The following is a 21,999-nucleotide window of genomic DNA, read 5'->3' as shown; positions in this document are numbered from 1 at the left end:
GGAACTTCCTCAGTTTTCCAAGTCTTATTGAAAATCAACATTAACAGTCCAGCGAGCTTCTCAACCAGCTCTTTTAAAACTCTTGGATACAAGTTATGTGGACCTGCTGATTTAAAAATGTCTGACTTTTAGTAGCTTCTGTTTAACATCCTCCAGAGATATTAATGGAATGGAAAGAGTGTTGTCATCCCCGTCTGAGTCTGCATCATCTGTTTTCTTCCCCCAAATATAGAACAGAAATATTTATTGAGAGATCGTGAGCCAGGTTTTATTACATTGAAAATAACTCCTCATTTGAATAGTTAAATGAGATGACACCATGCTCCTTCTTTCAGTTTGACTCTTCCAGCTGTACAGCCAATTGGTGTGGCTATTGACAAGAATAACTAGGCTTTGCAGCTCAAGTGGCATCTTGGGGCCTGATCCAATGCCCACTGAAGAGAGTTGGAAGACTTCCATTGATTCCAATGGGCTTTGGATCAGGCCGTTGGTCGGCTCCACAGGGAGATGTGCTGACGACTCTGAAGCTGCTCCTAGATTAATTATGTGATTGGGCTGATGCCAGTAACTTAAGATGCCTCATTCTTCTGAACATCAATTTTTTTTTTGCTTATCTAGAGTTATGAACTCTTTTCAATCTTAGAATATGGTTGTGAGCCAGTTCTCCGATATAACGTGTGTGGATCTTTTATGATTAAAAGGAGAATTTCCAATGTCTAACTGGCTTTATGTTCAAATCTATATAGTGCTCGTAATTAGAGTTCAGCAAAAAAAAAATAAAGGTTTGGTGGTACTGAAACATTTTAGCAAATATATGTAAATTTCACCAAATTGCTTGTTTTGTGGGGGAGGGGAGATCTGAAAAAATCAAAACGTTTTTAAAATGAAATGATTTTGTTTTTCAGTTTGAAATTATTTTGTTTCAAAATTTCCTTTTAATTTTATTTTAAACAGCAAAAATATTTTAGAATACCCAAAATAAAAAACAACATATTTTATCAAACAAAATATTTTTATTTCACCTGAAATGGGGCGGGTGTGTGTGTGTGTGTGTGTGTGTGTGTGTGTGTGTGTAGTTTTTTGGTTAGATGGGGTCTGTTTTTTTTGGTTTTTGAGGAGGGGGTATTCACCACAGATTTTTGAAAATTTTCTTTTTTGGTCTGACCCCAAAAAAATGTTTAGTCCACTTTTTGAAATCGCCAACAAATTAAAAAAATCCATATTTGCCCAGGTCTACTCTTATTTTTTGTATCCTGATATGTTACAATGCTATTTAGTATTGCATATGAAAAAATGCCAAATTAAATAATTTCTGTAGTGGCATGCATTGTTATGTAGCAAGTATGTCTGGATAAGCAGTGCTAGGCATAGCAACATGCTTTTCATTGTCTTAACAGTTCCATTAGCTGATTCAGAATGCTGAGGGTAGCATTTAGCCGAAGTGTTTGACGCCAGAATTATTCTTCCTTATGTGTATTCACCTTTCGTTCATTATATGAATTTATTTTTCTTTATTGGTTTTGAAAGTGTCACTGCTCAGTGAAGTGGACAGCTTGGTTTGACAGCAGAGCATGTCACATTTCTTTCTAAATTAACTTTACTTAGTGTGATATTTTGCCTTCATCTAAGATGAAAGGTATATTTTTATTGTTCAAATTAAAGCTAGAAAGCCTCTGTTTGCTGATGAGCGTGTAGTAGAATAACATACTGGCTCTCTGCCGTATTTGTCCATAACTCATCTTAGGAGTGGCTTACTTAGGTTCCAGCTTTTTATTTAAAAAATGTAAAACTAAGGGGAAGCCCACACTTACTGAACACTTGTTAGTAGAGTCTCCTAGTGTAACACGGACATACCCCAGTCATCAGTAGGTAGGATCAAACTTGGGACCTTTGGAGCTAAATGCATGAGCCCTATATACTGCATGAGCTAAAAGCCTCATGCCTCTTAGCTAAGGCTGTAGCAGACTCATTTGGACTGAATGGTGAGTTCGTCATGGGCAGAAAAGAGGCTTCACAGGAAATGCATCAGGCAGTTCCCTCCATTTGAACACAAGTCTTTGTTAAACACTATAGATGTGTGGCATGAACTGATCCAGCCTCTGCCAAGAGAGAACTAGCGGCTGCTCTCAGGTGCTGATCCCTCCTCTACTTACATGCTGCTTTAGGAGACCCCAGGTGACAGTTGTGGTATGGACAACCTCGAAGAAAGAAAATGGGCAGCTAGAGAAAACTTCCTTGTATATTGTAACCTCCCTGGGAGCAAGGACCACATTTCCCTCTTCTTTTTGCAACACTGAGTACGCTAATGGCTTTCAAGAAGCGGTAATAACAATGTATGTAGCCTGTATAACATTGGGGGGCGGGGGAAGAGAAATGCACAGGTTTTGAAAGTACCCTTGTTGGTGTATAGGTAACGAGAGATCTGTTAAGAGGCTGTGTTTTTCTGTATGCTAATCTATAGTACATTAACTGTGTGGCTCCTGTCTAGCCACTCGAGGGCCAGTATATGGAGGTTTGTGAGTATCATGCTGTGGATGAGTTACTGGATGTAGTGGTTTAGCCCAAGCAGTAGAGAATTCTGCTTTTAGATCCAAGGGTCTAAGGTTCAGTCCCTGCAGGTGACCTGATCCAAGATACCATTGCTATATTTTTCTATAATTCACACTGAATAATATTTTAGAACCTTAGAAGGAAGAAAATAAACCTTGTCTGTGTGATGCCCAAAGACTCTCCAATCCAGTGTTAGGCACAACATTGCGAACAGTGACCAATTACTGCTCGTGAAAAATATTGTTTGGGGTTTGACCATCATTAGGGATCTTCCTTGCTAAGAAATACAGCAAACGAAAAGCCTCCAGAGCTCACTGATCATATCAGAGATGGTAAAGAATGCTGGGCAATGATTAAGAAGCTGCTGCTATGCTAGACTGGTGGCCTAGTTTGTCGTGCTTTGTGCTGCTGTGGAGGCAGATGTGGCCAGCCTCACGCTTTGCAGGCAGACGATGGATCAAGCTGTGAGTTTTCTGCCCCTCCGGTCTTGTGAGTTTTTTGTCATGCAGTCCGAGTGTGAGATCCAGTCAGCTTGCGAGCTACTAGATCAGTGCAGGCCTGCAGTTCATTAAGGACCCAGCTGCTGCTTGAGCTGCTTGTTCCTAAACCGGCCTGTGGGAAAACGTGATTTCCTGCTGACTGGGGCGGAACAGTACTTAATAGAGTTCCTTGAAGGCCCTATAGCACTGTGGCACTTAACCCTCGCATTGCTGGTGGGCTCGGTCAGCAGTGTGCGAGCTGATCCAGACTATGAAGCAGGCTACTGAGCCCCTGCTAATAAAACAGCATAGGGCTTGATTCCACATGTCGTCTTGGCTTTACTTCCCTACCAGAAAGCAGTGCTCTGTGGAGCTAGCAAAGAAACTACTCTGGCCATAAGAGACTAGGGAAGGTAGTGGACATGTTTGTGGAATAATGCCTGCCAGCTGATCAAGCAGAAATGCTGATAGGCTCTAGGCAGAATCCAGTCCTGTCTTCGGGTGGGGATGAAGATGGAGAGGGGAGGGTGCATCAGCACAGGGAAAGAGGGGGACTGGCTTTCAGGGTCTAATGCTGTGCTCACAGAGCCAGTTTGGCTCGCTGCATTGATGCAGAAGAAACGTTACGTGGATTTGTTCCCTAAATCAGATCTGCCCAGTGAAAGCATTAGTGATATGGGACCACATGGCAGAATCACAGAGATAGCAGATGCTGTGCAGCAGTCCTCAGCATGCTGCATGCAAAGCTGTAAAGGTGCCACACAATGCATGAGTTTGACGGGCCTTTGGCAGGTCCTGGGAGGGACACTTATACCCTACCCCAGCTCTGCCACTGTGGCATCGCTAAGACAATACTTTACTGGGTCTGCCAACAAGCCCTGAAATCCCAGGCTAATTCCCAGCCAGGATTCAGCTGCAGCCCAGGGAAGTACTAGGCTGAGGGCTAGTTAAACATAGCTGGGCCTACTGAGGCTAAGCACCTTAAAAGAAGGGTGTTTGCTTCAGAGAGAGATGAGGGCTTGTGCTGAAGAGAATTGAGGATGAGATAGTTTGGAGAAACCTCAAAGGTATCTTGCATTATCTGTGTTGTTGTTGTTTTTTTTAAGTTTAGTTGCATTTTTTCCAAGTAGTAAAGACTTGTGGCAGCGTGGTGTCAATGTGGATTAATTTAGCACCATCCACTACAACCCTGCTTTGAGTGGGCGATTGTGTGTTCAAATCAGAGCCTCTAGTGAGCTTTCCTCTCTTGTTGCTCTGTCCCCTGGATCCTGTGAAAATGAGAAATGCAGACTCGGGGGTTAAACCACTGCTTGCTCTGGAGATGCAGGGCAGTTCTGAGCATGGAACTGCTACTGTGAGTTTTAAACAAGCTCCTGTGTTTCTGGAGCAACATGGATGTGAAATGTATCATTAGATTAGATAAAGAGCTGTGAGCTCAGAAAAATAACACTTCTACTTCTTAGAGACAAAGTGGGTGAGGTGATATCTTCCATTGGACCAACTTCGGTTGGTGAGAGAGACAAGCTTTTGAACTGCACAGAGCTCTTCCTCAGGTCTGGGAAAGGTACATCGCAACTAAATGCAAGGTGTAACCAGGGGTGGCTCTGTTTTTTGCCGCCCCAAGCACAGCAGTCAGGCGGCCTTCGGCAGCATCCCTACAGGTGGTCCGTTGGGGACACAGATTCGGCGGTGTTTCTGCAGGTGATCTGCTGGTCCTGCACCTTCGGCGTGCCCACCACCGAAGCCGCGGGACCGGCGGACCTCCCGCAGGCATGTCGCTGAACGCTGCCTGACTGCTGCCCTCACACTGACCAGCAGGCCGCCCCCCATGGCTTGCCGCCCCAGGCACACTCTTGCTGCGCTAGTTTCTGGAGCTGCCCCTGGGTGTAACAGATTGTAAAGCATAAGTAGTTAACACACATTTGAAGAGACCATTAACACTTCTGCAGTCAGAAGACAAAAAAGAGGCGTTAGTGGCTTACAGATTGTAATAAGCCATAAATCCAGTGTCTTTATTAAGACCATGATTTTTAGTGCCTAGCAAAGTTATGAATTTAAGCTCCCAGGGTTGTCATTTGAAGGTTTCCTTTCAGGGCAAGGCCTGAGAGGTCAGTGTTAGAGGGATCACTTTGTGAGAAGTGTTCATCCATAGGTGATAGGGTGCTTTTGTCTTTTATCATTTTTCTGTGTGAGTTCATTCAAGAGCATAGTGATGTCTGGTTTCACCCACACAGTTGTTATGGGGATTTGTAGTGCACATGTGTGATAGGAACGTGTAGTTTCTGAGTGCTGGTCCCTGTGCATATTCCACTGTCCTCCATACAGCTAACAAAAGCAGAACCACTTTTGAGTTGCATTTGGGGGCAGGCAGCCCCTTTTGAAATGCTGAGCAGCTCCTGTGAGCTGTTGAGTTTAGCAGGACTCATGGGCTGCGAATGAGCCCAATTCTCCACTTGCACAGGGGAAATTCTATTGAAGTCAGTTTTGGCTACTATAGGGTACAGCCAGTGTGCGTAAGAGGAGGTACTGTGAATTCCCAGTGTCACATAGCATCTTGAATGGCCAAAGAAAGTGCAGCTCCATTTGTACACACGATGTACATAAAGATAGTATTTATCACCAGGATTTGGGCCATTTGCTGTGACATTGAAAAGGGAAGCTGACAGCACTGTGTATTTAACTGTGGTAAAGTCAGGGCTCTTCTGGCGTCAATTTGAAACAGCAATACTCTGCTGCTGGATTACCATATACCAAAGGGTTACTAACCTGCTGCATCAGCCAGCAGGGGCTGTGAATGCACAGAGTTTTAACATGAAGTACATGTGAGAGAGACAGTGACATCACCCTGTAGGAAAAACTTGGGTCCTATGGAAATGCCAGCCTTTAGCTAGGGCTTCAACCGCCAGCCATTGGATCTTGTTATACCTTTTTGCCTGCTAAATTGAAGTGTCCACTATCAAATATTTGTTCCCCAGGTAGATGCTTACAGACCTATCAAGTCGTACCTTAACCTTTTGTTAGACTAAAGAGCAAGGATGATTTAGGATGATTGGTTGTGACTATGTAATAAAGAATGTTAGAACTAGAAAGACTAAAAGAAGCAAATCTCCTTGTCAGCATAGACAGACGCAGATAGTGCTGCTGTTGAAATATGTTCTACCTCAGACTTTCTGTAGAGAATGGACATGCCAACTTGGTATCCCTGGAAAGACCTACAGTGTCTGTCAGAAATGGAAGCTCTTTGGCACTGTGACAGCGTCTACCAGACTCTCTGAGCCTTCCTGATGGAGGCCTCATAGCCCTGCCATACCCTGCCCCAGGAAAAGGCAGTGTGGAGAGGGTTCTCCAGGCTGCCTAGAGCGGCTGTGTCCCACACAGCCAATCAGGGCCCAGCAGGCTAGTATAAGAAGAGCTGCAGAGTCAGAGTGAGATCCGTTCCTTGCCGGAGCTGGAGGAGTGTAGGTGCTGGCTGGCTGAGGGAGCTTCAGGGCCTTGGACAGAGCAGTGCTGGTAGAAGCCGAGGAGAGCAAGAAGGCATTTTGGGCTAGTTGCTGGGACTCTATCAGGACAAGGCCCTGAGGTTAGGGTGAAGAAAATGCAGGGCTGCAGGGAAGCGGCCCAGGGAATTAGAGCAGCGGCATGGCTGTGATTACAGGACATGGTGAATGGCTGCTATCTACAGGCTCCCTGGGCTGGGACCTGAAGTAGTGGATGGGTCCAGGTCCCCCTGCCCCCATTAGCCTCTGGGGGAAGTGGCCTGGCCTCTGAGGCACTCCAGAAGGGAAACTGAACTCTTTAGTGGCCCAGCAGGAGAGCTGGGGCCTGAAACACCCAGAGAGGGTCAGGACATTGCCTCTGGGGAGAAGCCCTGGAGTACGGCTCAATATCAGTGCCGAGACCATTTCTAGACTACAGGACTAATTAAGGACTTAAGCCCAAGAAGGGCTACAGGGGGAGAGAGTGCAGCCCTGCACACACTCGACCAGGGGGTGCTTCTGAGAGGTGAGTGCATCCCATTGCAAACACAATGAGCCCTCTTTGGTAAGAAGTGTAAAATGTGTCTGAAATGAGGATGTTAAGAAGATCAGATCAGGTTGTTAAGCAGTCAGAAAAGACTCGCTGAGACTTACCAAGAACAATTAAAACTGGAAGGTGCTGAGAAGTTGCTAGCGAGGAGCGAAGTGTCAGAATGCTGTCTTCCTGGGATGTGGTGTAAGGAGAGCAATGTTGTCGCTGGTCTAATTTAAGACACAGCACATGGGTTATTCGCTTTTGTTGGCTTTATGCTGACAATATGTTTGGCATCATGGACAATGGAAACCTCAGAAGAGCTTAAAATATCCAAGATAAACATACATGGCCTGATTTCTCACTTACACTATGGCCTCTTCATTCTGCCAGAATGCTGTAATGAGGCCTTAGCGTAAAAGAGAATTGGGCCCATAGAAGAGAGAACATACAGGAAATTCCAAAGAAAGAATAGCTAAGTCTATTCTATTCTGTTTGAATTTGTATAGTGTGCCTGTCACTTGGGCATCTGAGCATCCTCCAGTGATACATTGGTGGAGTTTATTTAGTTAACAGCATCAACGGTTGTATTGTGGACTTTGCAGAAGTCTTTAGGAGAGAGTTGAATAATAATGTAATAATAGGAAGCTCTGGTTTGAACTGGCCTTACTCCCTGGCAGTCAGTGGAGTGGACACCAGAGCTGGGTTTGGCTGAGGGAGTCTAAGAGTTTTGGAGGGGAGGTATAACTCCTTACAGAGTGCTTTGGAGGGCACATCCACAAGATGGCTGCTGAGTTAAAGCATCCACAGCCAGTAAACCTGTAGCATGTATGCAGTGGTTTGGTGTTAACATACACGTCTCTGTGCAAGAAACTGCCCTTTAAAGAGAATAGATGCCACATATTTGGGGTCTTACACTGAAAGTATAATAAAAAAAATAGTGAAAGTACAGTAGTTTTAGATCAGGACTTTAAGGAGGGGAAATCATCCTGTATCAGTATTAAGAGTAGCCTGTCATCTCTGTTCCTGGTTCATTCGAATTTAATCAGTTTAAGAAGATGTATGTCCATTGGTACAGTGATGTATAAAGAAGCACATGTGCAGTTAGCAAATGACAGTGTGGATTAATGAAAGTGTCAGTGAGAACTTGGCTGTGCATGTACATCTTAAACAAGCTGCATGATTTGTTCCTGTGAGTTTTAGTTCAGTTGCAGTAAGTAAGAGGGTAATGAATGCTCTTATTCCAATTATGGGCTGAGGAAATCGTGCATCGATTTGACCTCTGATCAGCAGTGATTATCCTGGTTGTCATACACCCTAGACATAATTAGGTAGTTGGCTGTATCTAGCTGCTCTGATCTCCTAAATGAGCATGTGTTCTAAATCCTTGTGATTCACTGTCATTAGAGCAGTTTGTGAAGATCTAGCTAGGCACTGACTGTCCTTGTTATGGATGATTAGCACTTTGTTAGAACAGGTGATCTGCCTTTGATTTTCACCCTTCTCTGAGTCCTGGGGAATAGAAGCTGGAAATATGTTAGAGGTTAGTTTTGAGATGTGTAAATAGGGCCTGAGGCTTCATTCTCCATCAGCTTAGAAGACTTTGTGGTTCCTGGAAGCAACAGTGCTGAGGAGTGAAGGCAGCATGCTGACTGTGCTGTTAACAGTACTTCTTAAATATTTGAAAACAGGGCAATCCTCAAAGGCAGGTGGTATTAGGAGACTGCAAGAACATGCCGCAGTTCATATAAATAGTAACATAGTCTATTGTGTACCTAATTGCACACTGGGAATGAAGTCCTGCTTCCTGTTATCACTGCTCCGATCTGGCTGCTGGGAAAATAACCAAGCTCACGGAGTCTGCGGCAATAGACAGTTCAGCTCTCTGTACTCAAGCGTGCAGGGTGGTGGTGACACAATACGGGTGTGAGGAGTAACTCCTTGTGGGTGCAGTTCATGACAACCACTAGGCATGGTCCCGTCCACCGAGCGGTTGTAAATCTCAATCCTCCTGCCAGCCTGCTACTTTACGGAAGGGCCCCTGGATGAAAAGAGGGGTGGGGGCACTGTGTGAGTGGAATGGACATGTCTGATTAGATGCAGGCCTAGGCACAATCCCCATCATTCTAATGAAGCTTTAGCTCCACTGCTCTCATTGGCCTTATTCCTACAACTTGGTGGTAGTGCAGCAGTGCTTTCTGTAATGCAGGATTGGGTCCCTCTGCCCTCCCCGTCCTGCTCAATACTTGTATGCAGAACTGTATGCTGATACCTCAGCACTGGGGATGGACAGGTGAGTGCTGTTTACCTAATTTCCAACCTACTTGAACACCCTGAAGAACAGACCTCACACCTCCCTGAGGGTCACGCTCTGTGTGGCTGTATCAAAAGGCCGTTTTCTGTCTGCCAGTGATAACCGCATGGGTTCCTGGCCCAAGCAGGACACTCCCTTTCCTCCTGACCTCAGAGGCAGGCATGAATTGCCAGGCTGGGTTGGATCTGTGATCCAGCTAATCCAGTATCTAGCCTCTGACTTCAGCCAATACTGGACAGTGGCTCCAAATGAAGCAGAAAGATGGTTCCCTCAGCCTGGCTACCCTTTGCTTGCCCTAAGGAGCAGGAGAATATTACATTACCCACTGGCTCAGTCCCTTCCCTTGTCCCAGTGAGAAGGGGGGATAGTGAAGATTGCTCTGCCTCCCATTAGGATGGAGGTGATGAGAATCCAGTGCCACGACCCTTCACTAACTTTGGATGTTTTCTTGATCTGAATGACGCTTGCGTTCTTTACATTTACAAACTATCTTCAGGGGATTTTCATTCTACAGCCAGCAGTCTATGTAAATACACTGGCAGTGGGTAAATCACTGGCTCCATAAAACCTGTTTGGTGAAACCAAGTAGTTTTGTGTTCCGGGTTAGTCAGGGATCGATTAAACCATATAGTCTACTTCTCGCACCCTGCCAATGAATAGAGTCTCATCTATGCAATGGTCAATAGCAAAGTGACAGTTTGTGTCCTTGTTCAGTTACTTTCATGATGGGAGGGGCTTTAGTCCATTTTAGTATTTGAAGAATTGTAAGATGGGTATTGAACGTTGATGCACATACGTACTGTACAAATCCAAACTGCATAGCTTAAATCTTGAGAACAAATTCATAACTCTGTTGGGAGGAAGGAGGGTCCAGTGGTTAGGGTGCATGCATGGAGCTTAGGAGACCCAAGTTCGATTCCCTGCTCTACCACAGACTTTGTGTAGGATCTTGGGCAAGTCTGTCTGTCTACCACAATGACAGAGGTGTAAAATGGGGTAATAGCACTGCCTGACTTAACAGGGTTGCGGTAACCAAACGCAGTGACACAACGCCTCACTGCACCCAGCAAAGTGACAGGGGTGTTGTGAGGACCCCCATGTTAAAGATAGTGAGTGCTCAGATACTATGGGAGAGAGAGCTGGAGACATAAGACCTTGTGTACGAGGTCTGAACTACAGTGGTCAAAACCTTGCTGCTATAAAGCAAAGTCAGGTTGTGAGCATGAAGCAGGCCCTGCTCACAGAATTTGGCAAGCATAGGGCTGATATTGCAAAAAACACATATTCCTAAGAGATGCGAGGCACAGAACACTCACACAAGCACATTCCAGAAGGGTGGTACCAGAACACGCCGACAGACACATTCCCCAAAGACAACAGGAATATGCTGACCCATCTTAAGGAGAAGGTCAGGATGATAGCGTGATGAATAGAGATGTTTTGATTGAACCTGCAGGTACAACGCAATGGGTGGCACCCTGATATGTCAAGGGTGATATGTCACTTGTTTGTATTGGTGTATAATGATATATCTCAGAGAGAGTGTCTTTGCCCATCTGAGGGGGCAGTGGAAAATCCCTCCACTGACTGAGCTGCGTCCATTGTCACGGACATCCATGTGCTAGTGTAACTGTAGACATTGATCCGGGGAGCTAGGACTGTGCTTTGCTGACCAAGCGCCTCCGCACCTTAATGGATTTTGTGGTCATTGAGCGGTTCGCTTGGCCAGCTATCAGAGCTGGGACAGCACACAGGGGGAACACACACACACAGCTGAACATCTGATGACAAGGGCCATATTAATACCTTAGATTTTCGGGGGTGGGGAAGGATAGTTCCATAAAAGAAACGCACTTTCTAACTACTCTGTGAGCAGCATCAGCTCCATTGACTGCTGCCTTACTTTGTGACTGATCTGTACGTACAGCTGTAGTTATGGGCAGGGCTTCTTATATCCCCATTGATGGCAAATTATGGCTAATCCCTGGCTCCATTACCATGTACATGTTTTACTGCCTGTGTTCTGACTGTCCAGTCCAGCATGGCTTTTCTGTTAACTTCTCTGTTGGACAAGATTGTTTACTCCATGCACAAAGTGCATCAGCCAATGGGCTAATGAATTAGGCTCTGACTTCTGGAGGTGCTGAGCACCTGAAGTTGTAGGTTCACAACACCTGTGAAAATCAAACCATCTGGGCCAGGTCATCTGCAGCTGAGGCCAGATTTGAAGGATGCTCAGCACCCAGCCATTCCCATTGTGATCCCCTCAGTGTGCTTTGCTGACTTGAAAATTGGGTCTGGTGTGTCACTAGGAAATCCAGTACTAAACCGATCAGCCACTTTGCCTGAATTTCTCTCTCACTGCGTTAAGTACCACAAAGAATGATGCTCTCCTGTAACTCAATACTGCATTTTACCCAATTGTTGTTGCAGTATTTTCTGTAGGGATTGCAGCATCTCATGGATACGTGAAGATAAAGAGCATGTCGTAATCTGGCTTTTCGATTGCACCATGTCACATTCTGCATGCCAGATTTGAATAGCAGTGTGCTTTTGGTGTCAGTGTGGAGACAGGCCACTAAATACTGCTACTTCCTGTGACCTCTTGTGTGCAATAATTTCATTCCGCTTACCTTCATACGTGGAGATCTGAAACTGTTTTTAAAGCAAAGAAGGTAAAAGCTGCAGAGCTTGGATCTAGGACTGAAATTCCCCAGAACTTGAGGCAGTTTCAATCTAGGCTTTTGGTTTGTGCCCCATCTATATTATAGGTTCTTTTTAATTGATATCAGTAATTTTATATTGAATTATCATTGCTGACATTCCCATAGTGATAAATGAACGCTGCCCATTCTGCAGCAGAGACGGCTTGTAGTGAACTCGGATATAACAACTTCATTGATAGTGAGGCATCTTGGAGGGGAAGTCCTGGATTGGTTAAACAGATTGCAATGTGCAATATGTAATTCTGCTTGCAGGGAAGCTATTTTTTGAAAAATTATTTCCCTTTATGATGGTTCTGCTTTGGATGAGTGTCCACCATTCATTGATTTGTGACCCACAACTCTTCAACATATGACCCCAAATCATGTTATGGCTCTGTGTGGCGGGTTTTGCATTTGGCTTTCTGAGTCAACTAAAAGATGCATAAAATTACATGTAGTCAGAGCTTCTAGCTGATTAGTCATCCTGTGGAGAATTCAGCATATTTCACTAAGGTCTGCTTAAGCTGAACTCATGAAATTTCATTCTTGATATGCTTAATGCACACAAACATACATATAGCAAGTGCTCAGGGCTGAGTTGTTCCAAATAGGTCACCCACATCTCATTTCTGGGGTCACTAAGCAAGTGTGTAGGACTAAATGTGTATATCTGGGCTAACTTACTTTAGGGAAGATAGTAGGAAGGCTTGTGGTGGAAGAACAGGTAACGCACTCTTCTCAAACCTATAGTCAATTTCATTTTTCCTGGATATGCATGTATGGTTCCAAGATCCCAACTGGGCATTTTATACTTAGAATATTTTATAGCTGATATTTATTTTATTACATAAATGCACCATAAGACTAATGAGACATCTCGTTCACATCTGAAAATCAATTTATGCAACTCCAGCAATCTACAATGTCTGTAAAGTGCAGCAGTGACTATTAGTGCTTTCCCTGTTGCCATCCAATAATGCGAATGATCTAATGGTTGTGCATGTTTGTAGTAGTAGTAGTGAATGCTCCAGAAAGGAGTAACGAGGGGCAAAAAAGTAAAGGAAGACTAATGAATATGGTAATAAGAAAACTCAGCTTGTCACTACTAAATATGGCCATCTATTTACTTCTCTTCCTACAATTCTGGCACACTTTCATAGAGCTACATTTGGATCCTATTAAATCTATTGAAATTACAACCAGTTCAGTGGGGATGCACAGGTGCAACAGAGCAACACTTGACCAAAGTCCTGCCAAGACAGCAGAATGCTGATGGGAAGTATTGATTGAATCAGAGTTGTTTTAGTGGAGCAGTTATTCTGTTTTCATACCACTTGTAAGCACACTATGGAAGACAACTAAGTGAAAGTATCAGAGGGGTAGCCGTGTTAGTCTGGATCTGTAAAAGCAGCAAAGAATCATGTGGCACCTTATAGACTAACAGACGTTTTGGAGCATGAGGTTTTGAACACCCACTTCGTCGGATGCATGTAGTGGAAATTTCCAGGGGCAGGTATATATATGCAAGCAAGCTAGAGATAACAAGGTTGGTTCCATCAGGGAGGATGAGGCCCTGTTCTAGCAGTTGAGGTGTGAAAACCAAGGGAGGAGAAACTGATTTTGTAGTTGGCAAGCCATTCACAGTCTTTGTGTAATCCTGAGCTGATGGTGTCAAATTTGCAGATGAACTGAAGCTCAGCAGTTTCTCTTTGAAGTCTGGTCCTGAAGTTTTTTTGCTGCAGGATGGTGTCATAAACAGATAGTTATGGGTTGATAGAACAGGAGTACTTCATGTCTCTTTTGACTGTAAAGGGTTAACAAGTTCAGTGAGCCTGGCTGTCACCTGACCGAGGACCAATCAGGGGACAGGATACTTTCAAATCTTGAGGGAGGGAAGTTTCTGTGTGTGCTGTTAGTGTTTGGTGGTTGTTCTCTCTGGGTTCTGAGAGCGACCAGACGTGCAACCAGGTTTCTCTCCAATCTCTTTGATACAGTCTCCTATGTATCCAGAATAGTGAGCACTAGGTAGATAAGGCGAGTTAGGCTTATGTTTGTTTTCTTTATTTGCAAATATGTATATGGCTGGAAGGAGTTCAAATTTGTATGTTGCTGAAAGGATTTTAATTTGTACTTGTATACTTAGGCTGGGAGGGTATTCTCAGTGTCTATAGCTGAAAGACCCTGCAACATATTCCATCTTAAATTTACAAAGATAATTTTTACTGTTTTTTTTCTTTCTTTAATTAAAAGCTTTTCTTGTTTAAGAACCTGATTGTTTTTTTATTCTGGTGAGACCCCAGGGGACTGGGTCTGGATTCACCAGGGAATTGGTGGGGAGAAAGGAGGGAAGGGGGAGAGAGAGGTTAATTTTCTCTCTGTGTTAGGATCACTTTCTCTCTCAGGGAGAGTCTGGGAGGGGTAGAGAGAAGGAGAGGGGGAAGGTGGATTTTCCTCTCGGTTTTAAGATTCAAGGAGTTTGGATCACAGTGATCTTCCAGGGTAACCCAGGGAGGGGAAGCCTGGGAGAGGCAACGGTGAGGGAAAGGGATTACTTTCCTTGTGTTAAGATCCAGAGGGTCTGGGTCTTGGGGGTCCCCGAGCAAGGTTTTGGGGGGACCAGCATGTACCAGGCACTGGAATTCCTGGTTGGTGGCAGCGCTACAAGTACTAAGCTGGTAACTGAGCTTAGAGGAATTCATGCTGGTACCCCATCTTTTGGACGCTAAGGTTCAGAGTGGGGAATTATACCATGATAGATGGCCACCTTAAGATCTGCTACAGTGTGGCCAGGGAGGTTGAAGTGTTCTCCTACGGGTTTTTGTATACTGCCATTCCTAATATCGGATTTCTGTCCATTTATCCTTTTCCGTAGAGACTGTCCAGTTTGGCCAATGTACATAATAGGGGGGCATTGCTGGCATATGATGGCGTATATTACATTGATGGACGTGCAGGTGAATGAACCGGTGATGGTGTGGCTGATCTGGTTAGGTCCTATGATGGTGTCGCTGGTGTAGATATGTGGGCAGAGTTGGCATCGAGGTTTGTTGCATGGATTGGTTCCTGAGCTAGAGTTATTATGGTGCGGTGTGCAGTTACTGGTGAGAATATGTTTCAGGTTGGCAGGTTGTCTGTGGGCAAGGACTGGCCTGCCACCCAAGGCCTGTGAAAGTGTGGGATCATTGTCCAAGATGGGTTGTAGATCCCTGATGATGTGTTGGAGGGGTTTTAGCTGGGGACTGTATGTGATGGCCAGTGGAATCCTGTTGGTTTCTCTTGGGTTTGTCTTGCAGTAGGAGGCTTCTGGGTACACGTCTGGCTCTGTTGATCTGTTTCCTTATTTCCTCATGCGGGTATTGTAATTTTGAGAATGCTTGGTGGAGATTTTGTAGGTGTTGGTCTCTGTCTGAGGGGTTAGAGCAGATGCAGTTGTACCTCAATGCTTGGCTGTAGACAATGGATCTTGTGATGTGCCCGAGATGGAAGCTGGAGGCATGAAAGTAGGCATAGCGGTCAGTAGGTTTTCGGTATAGGGTGGTGTTAATGTGACCATCACTTATTTGCACCGTGGTTTCTAGGAAGTGGACCTCCTGTGTAGATTGGTCCAGGCTGAGGTTGATGGTGGGGTGGAAGCTGTTGAAATCATGGTGGAATTTTTCCAGAGTCTCCTTCCCACGGGTCCAGATGATGAAGATGTCATCAATGTAGCGTAGGTAGAGAAGGGGCGTGAGTGGACGAGAGCTGAGGAAGCGTTGTTCCAGGTTGGCCATAAAAATATTGGCATATTGTGGGGCCATGTGGGTGCCCATAGCGGTGCCACTGATCTGGAGATATATGTTGTCATCAAATTTGAAATAGTTGTGTGTGAGAATAAAGGCACAGAGCTCAGCAGCCAGTTGTGCTGTGGCATCATCAGGGATACTGGACCAATCTAATCTGCATTATAGGTTGGTATAGATAGTGCTGCTGTTGAAATAAAAAACCAGGGCCAGCAGATAGGTTTAGCAGATTCTTTTGTCTTCTCAAACTTAATGGGGCTCTGCTGCTCAGGCATGTTAGGCAATCTGGTTAGGGAACTATAGTCAAGAGAACTGCTGCTCACATGCTTTGCTGAATCAGGGCATACATCCCATGTATTATTTGGTTCGTCTTATCTGATCCTGGAGAATCTGCCATTAAGCCTGGAATACTGGTTAGAATATTTCCTTCCTGTCACCAAATTCTCTATTTTTAAAAATTAGTTAATACTGACCTTAGCATCTGAGCTCAGGAGGGGAGAGGACATTTCCACATATGATCCATAAAAATTTTCAGAAGGTAGAAAATCCCACAGCCCTGCCCCACGCATGGCATTAAAGGGCTATTGACAGAGGGAGGTCAGCAGCTGTCCAAATGGCAGTTAATTAGCTCTTTGCTAATAGAAGTTGCTAGAACCAAGCAGGAACAGCTGGGCAGAGATTTCCTTCATTTACAATAATTATTTTGCCTTCCAGAAGGGCATCGTGCAGCAAAGCACTCTGCTGCCTGTAGGATCCAAATCTAGGCGCTGAGCTCAGTCTGTAGAGCTGGAAATAATCTTGAGGAAGAATTGAACAAAAGGGTGATCTTGAAGTTACCGGCACTGGATTGGGAACTGTGGAGATCTGGGTTCAATTCCTGGCTCTGCCATGCCTGCCCTATGTGACTGTGGCCAAGTTGTTTATGGCCATCTGGGTTCACTTTTCACCTGGTCTAACTAGGACAGACTCCTGTGTGGACATGTTGGTTTGAATGTGCTTTATTTCAGTGGAGCTTAAACTGGTTCAATTTAAGCTAACCCCAAGTAAGGCTGGATTAAACTGAAATGAGTGTTCACACAGCCTTTTGCACCATCTTAAATTTAGTTTAAAGTCACACCTTTATTTAAACTGGTGCAACTCTACATGCAGGCAAGCCCTCAGTTGCCCCATGCCTCAGTTCGCCATCTATGAAATGGGGATAATAATCCTTCCTCTTGCCCGCTCTTTGCCTGTTTTAGATTGTGACCTCTTCAGGGCAGGACAGGTACTGCCTTTTTTTGTGTTTGTAGCAGCAGGGGGGCCTGGCTCTTGATGGTTTCCTCTAGGTGCTACGTGAATACAAATAATAAATATACCACAACTCAAGTTGACATTAAGCACCAAGGAACTGTGTCTAACAACCAACATAGGGAACTCATGGTTGGGAGAATTTAAAAGACGCATGCACAAAATCAAATACCCACAGTGTGGTCAACTCAGGGTTTCCTTTCCTGGTGTGGATTGTGTTCAAAACACATTCTCTTGTTTACTTAAGGCTTATGGCAGATGAAATTCCTTCACTGATCATCTGTTTCCTTGGCACTGCAAAAGCTAAATAGAATATGAAAGCAATTTAATTTTCAGTTAGAAATTGACTTTTTCATGACGATATTCATAGCTGTAGGAAGAGGAAAAAGATCAATAAACCAGTGCTATTTTGCAGCCTGGGGGAGAAAATGAGAACATTAAGGTGCTATTAAGCAACACTGCACATGTGATGGGATTTGAAAAAAGGGGGGCCTCCCCCTCCCAACTGTGTGGTTTAAAGAAAACCAAACCCACAGCTCTAATAAGGAAATTTCCAATGATGCCTTTACACTGCCCCCTGGAGTAATTAACAATGCATGAGATAAATGCTGTTAGTCTCCAGAAATGTCAGGCAACATCACTCACTTTGAAGGCAGTTCAACCAATCTCCTGCATAAGTGTGGAGCAGAAACGACTTTTGTTTTCTAGTAATTAAACAGGCTTTTGGAAATTGCTGTGAGAGGTAATGTGCTACAAATTGAAAATTAATAAAGAGAGTTCTCTGACAAAATTATCTTAAAAAATACCAAACCAGACCAGTATGTGGCACTTGGTCCCCGCAAAATGCAACATGAAAAGTGAAGATGCAGCACGTCAGGTATTTTCTAATCTCCGAATCTGTCTCCTCCAGGTACATCTTCTTCTGGTGTATCAGGAGGTATATTTGTCTGCTGAATTTTTCTTTTTTTAATGGCGTTTCTTGGTTCCTAACCTCTATCTCCAGGAGTAATTTCATTGTCCCTCACTGATGTTAATAACAGATTCCAGTTTAGCATCATCTACAATTTTAATCCATGTGCTGTTTATTAATAATCTGGAGGATGGGTAAAGAGTGAGAACCTTGAAGGTACATTGGTATCTAGGTTGTGATTTTAGCTACCGCTGCAATTCCCCAGAGCTCCTACTCAACTGCCATCAAAGCCTGGAAGTGCCTAACCTCACTTGGTACCTAAGGTGTTTGTGTGTGGGGCAGAAGGATGGTAGGGGAGGGTTTCCTCTGAGCATGCATACTGCAGACTCAATCTAGGCACCCAGGTGTCTGTCTCCTGCCTGAGCATGTGCAGTACTGCCTTATGGTAGGTGCTCAGGCCATATTAGTACCTTAGATTTTGGAGGGTGGGGAAGGATAGTTCCCTAAAAGAAATGCACCTTCTAACTACTCTGTGAGCAGCATCAGTTCCATTGACTGCTGCCACCTAAGCCCTGGAGCCATTACAAACCAGAGAACAGAGGTGTTTGGCTCCCTGAGTCACAGGGGCCTGATCCAGTCGGCATGTTCAGAGTCTGCCTGCCAGATTGGGTCCTGCAGGTGCGTTCACACTACAGCTAGGAGGTGAGGGGGACAAGAAGGCAGAGCCTTATAACCTGTAACCTAGTGGTCAGGGTACTCGCTTGGGTTATGGGAGACCCCTCGCTCTGGTTCAAGTCCTTCCTCCTGAGGAGAAGAGGCTTGACCAGGGATCTGACACCTCTCAAGTGAGTGCTCTAAGCATTGCGTCTCCTTCAATCTCTCCTATTGAAGCTGTTCCACTTTAATTAAACAATTGACTGATTAACTATTAATTGGGCCAGAGAAGGAGTTAGGATGACTCTGTAACTAGGGCCCTCCCGCATCCTGGGTGAGGACCCTGTCCACTAGGCTGAAGGTTACAAGGGAGTTTCTTCTGTCCCTCCATTTTGTTTTGGGCCTTATGCACAACTTAAGCAGCCAAATGGCTTCTCCCCCCACCCCAGTCATGAATCATAGCAGAGATTGCCACCTTCCTGCAGCCTTGTCTTAAGCGCCTGTCTCTGGGAGAGGAGTGGGTCTTAGCGCACACCCCTCATGTCGGCATCTCCCATTGGCAAGCTTAGTTGGCTCCCCGCCTAGCATGCTGGCTTTGTGGGTCTCGTTCTTAGGCAGCTCTCGTTCTCTCCCCATTCATGGTGTAAGGGTCCTAACTCGGCTTTGTGGAGTGCAGGGTTGTTCCTCTGACTTTTCTAGGCACCTGGAAGATAGGCCTCGCAATGCAGCACATGATAGCACCTAAGTCCCGTCGTGGATCCAACCAATGTGCTTGATAGAAGGAGACCTACCAACGTTTCCCCTGACGCTTTGCTAGTCTCACCTCCCGCTTGCTCAGTGTCTTTGTGGATGATCTTTGGCCAGTTTTCAATCTGTTTCTCAGTACTTCCATCCAAGTCAAACCAAACAAATTTGTCAAGCTTTGGAAATACCGTCTCAGGCCTGATGATGCAATGGGCTGCTGACAGAACTTGTTGCCAGCTTCAGCACTAGATTTTTTTTTAAATAGGATAACTAATAAACTTACCCAAGTTTGATTGAGTTTCCTTGAGAGCTGTGAACGCTGAATTGTCACTAGTCACCTAACCACGGATTGTATTTACCCATTTCAGCAGAACTCTCCACTGAACTCATTTTCACTCCATTATCAGTGTGGTAGGCTCTAGAATGCTGCCTAACAGTACAGGGCTCCTGCTGATGTGCTCAAATTTCAGCAGCTAGAACCCTGAACAAATGGAGCTATTTTTGCTGATTTCAGGTCAGGTGCTCCAATCCCAAGGAGAGAAAGGGTTTGTTGGGGCCTAACGTTTTGTTTTTGTTTGTTAAAGACAAAGGCTAGGAAATACTAGACACCATGTATGTTGCTGTGTTTGAAGCAGGGTGGGCCAGCTGCTTATAGCTCCCCCTTCCCTTCTCTCAAAGGGGGAAATGCAAATTTGTTTCTCATTTTCTTAAATGAGCAATGACATCCCTTGCTTTACTGTTTTTTGCAAAGCAACTTTCTGATAGCAGTAAAATAAACCAAACCAGATAGTCACACTGCATTTCCTTTGCCCAGTCACCTTGTTCACCAGGGCATTCCAAAACTAATTACCACCATTCAGAATATTCCTTAGCTAACCACATTCGCACCTTGTGAGTTGTCATCTAGACCCGATTATATTTATGTCCACATTTTCTAAGTGTTCCCGCACCTACATTTTATCAACAGTTGTATCTAATGGGCCTTCATTACTTCTTAATAGTCTGTATTTCTCTGCTTTACTGTTATTTTGAAGATAGATTTTAAAATCCAGTTTGGTAACTTGGCCATTTTAGAACCATCGTTACTTTGATTTCCCTCTTACATGTTGAATCGGTCTGTTTTCTGAGTTGCAGTTCCTTCTCCCACTGATAGAGTTGTACAAACTTTTCTGATTCTTCTCAGTTCCTTTTTCTGGTAGTAACTCACTCTGCTTTTCTTAATGTCCTTATCTTTTCTCTTCAAGACTTAATTAGCCACATACATTTTGTTTAGTTTGCTCTTTCTTATTTAGATTCTTTCTTAGCCTCAAATTCTGGAAAAGTCACCCAGAGATCTCAGCCTACCAACCGTCTGCTTCATAATGTTCCTGTTGCTCTTGTAATCGTCATTGAACTCATCAGTGTGTACATGACATCTTAAGGAATCATCTCTCTGGATTTGAGTGTTTCCCTCACTAGCTTATATTATTCATTAAGAACATAAGAACGGCCACACTGGCTCAGACCAATGGCCATTTAGCCCAGTGTCCTGTCTTCTGACAGTGGCCAGTGCCAGATGCTTCAGAGAAATGAACAGAACAGAGCAGCTATTGAGTGATCCGCCCTCTGTCATCCAGTCCCAACTTCTGGCAGGGGTTTAGGGACACTCAGAGCATGGGGTTGCGTCTCTGACCTTCTTGGCTAATAGCCATTGTTGGGCCTATCCTCCATGAATTTATCTAGTTCTTTTTCTAATCCAGATATATTCATTGAATCCAGTTGTACTTCAGTATTTATATTTAGCATTTTTTCCAGTTAATCTTTCGTTTCGCATGCGCCTCACATTTGAATAAACCCAATTTTGAAATGCTCTTTTATTATTGCCATATTCAGCTTTTGATGATATTCAGAAAGTAAAGGCAGCAGTTGATTGCTTATGCATGGTGTTAGTTACACAATCGGTGGCAGGTGCTGGGGCTGCTCTACAAACAGATTTTTGTATCCATTTAACTCTGTTTAGACATGAATATAGTTAAATCAATGCAACCCCATTAGTGTGGATTCAGTTACAATGGTAGAAAGGTGTTTATAGCTTGTTTCAGTGTACCAACTGGGATTTGGTTAACATTAGGGGTTGTCTCAATTTTAACCTCTGTATCTAAACTGATAGTTAGAGCTGTACAAAAACGGTGTGCCGTTGCCTTAAGGCCAAAATAAGTCTGCTGTGAGCTTCCTATTGATGTATCTGGGCCAGAATCAGTGGAACTATGCCGTGAACTGTGATGTTAAAGTTGTGTCAGCTGTAGATGGATCAGAAAATGGTCTGACAGTTAAAATGCCTTGATCTGTGCTGATTTGGTATTCAGAGGGTGTGCAAAATGAATGTAATTTAAATGCTTTTTCTTTCAGCAGGTATCAGCAGAGTGAAAATTCTTGTCTAAACAAAGTTTATGGTCAAGCCTATTCTTTAACTTGGGTTAAAGGTGCAAAACTGCTTCTACAATAGGGGATAAGTGGTGTTGCAAATTTGGTCCTAAGCAGGCCAAATTTTTTTTTATTTCAACAAAAAAAAAATCACACTTTCTTTTCT

General features: G+C 44.3%; 1 protein-coding gene across 5 annotated transcripts in view; it reads left to right on the top strand.

Moving 5' to 3' along the window:
* CADPS (calcium dependent secretion activator) overlaps positions 1–21,999 on the top strand; it is a 404,679-nt gene that overhangs the window by 60,439 nt on the left and 322,241 nt on the right. The gene's annotated exons all lie outside the window — the stretch shown is intronic.

Source organism: Gopherus flavomarginatus, chromosome 6 (genome assembly GCF_025201925.1).
Source record: "Gopherus flavomarginatus isolate rGopFla2 chromosome 6, rGopFla2.mat.asm, whole genome shotgun sequence".
Classification (NCBI taxonomy): domain Eukaryota; kingdom Metazoa; phylum Chordata; order Testudines; family Testudinidae; genus Gopherus; species Gopherus flavomarginatus.
The sequence above is the reverse complement of the archived record's forward strand: the minus strand, read 5'-3'. Positions and strand labels throughout refer to the sequence as shown.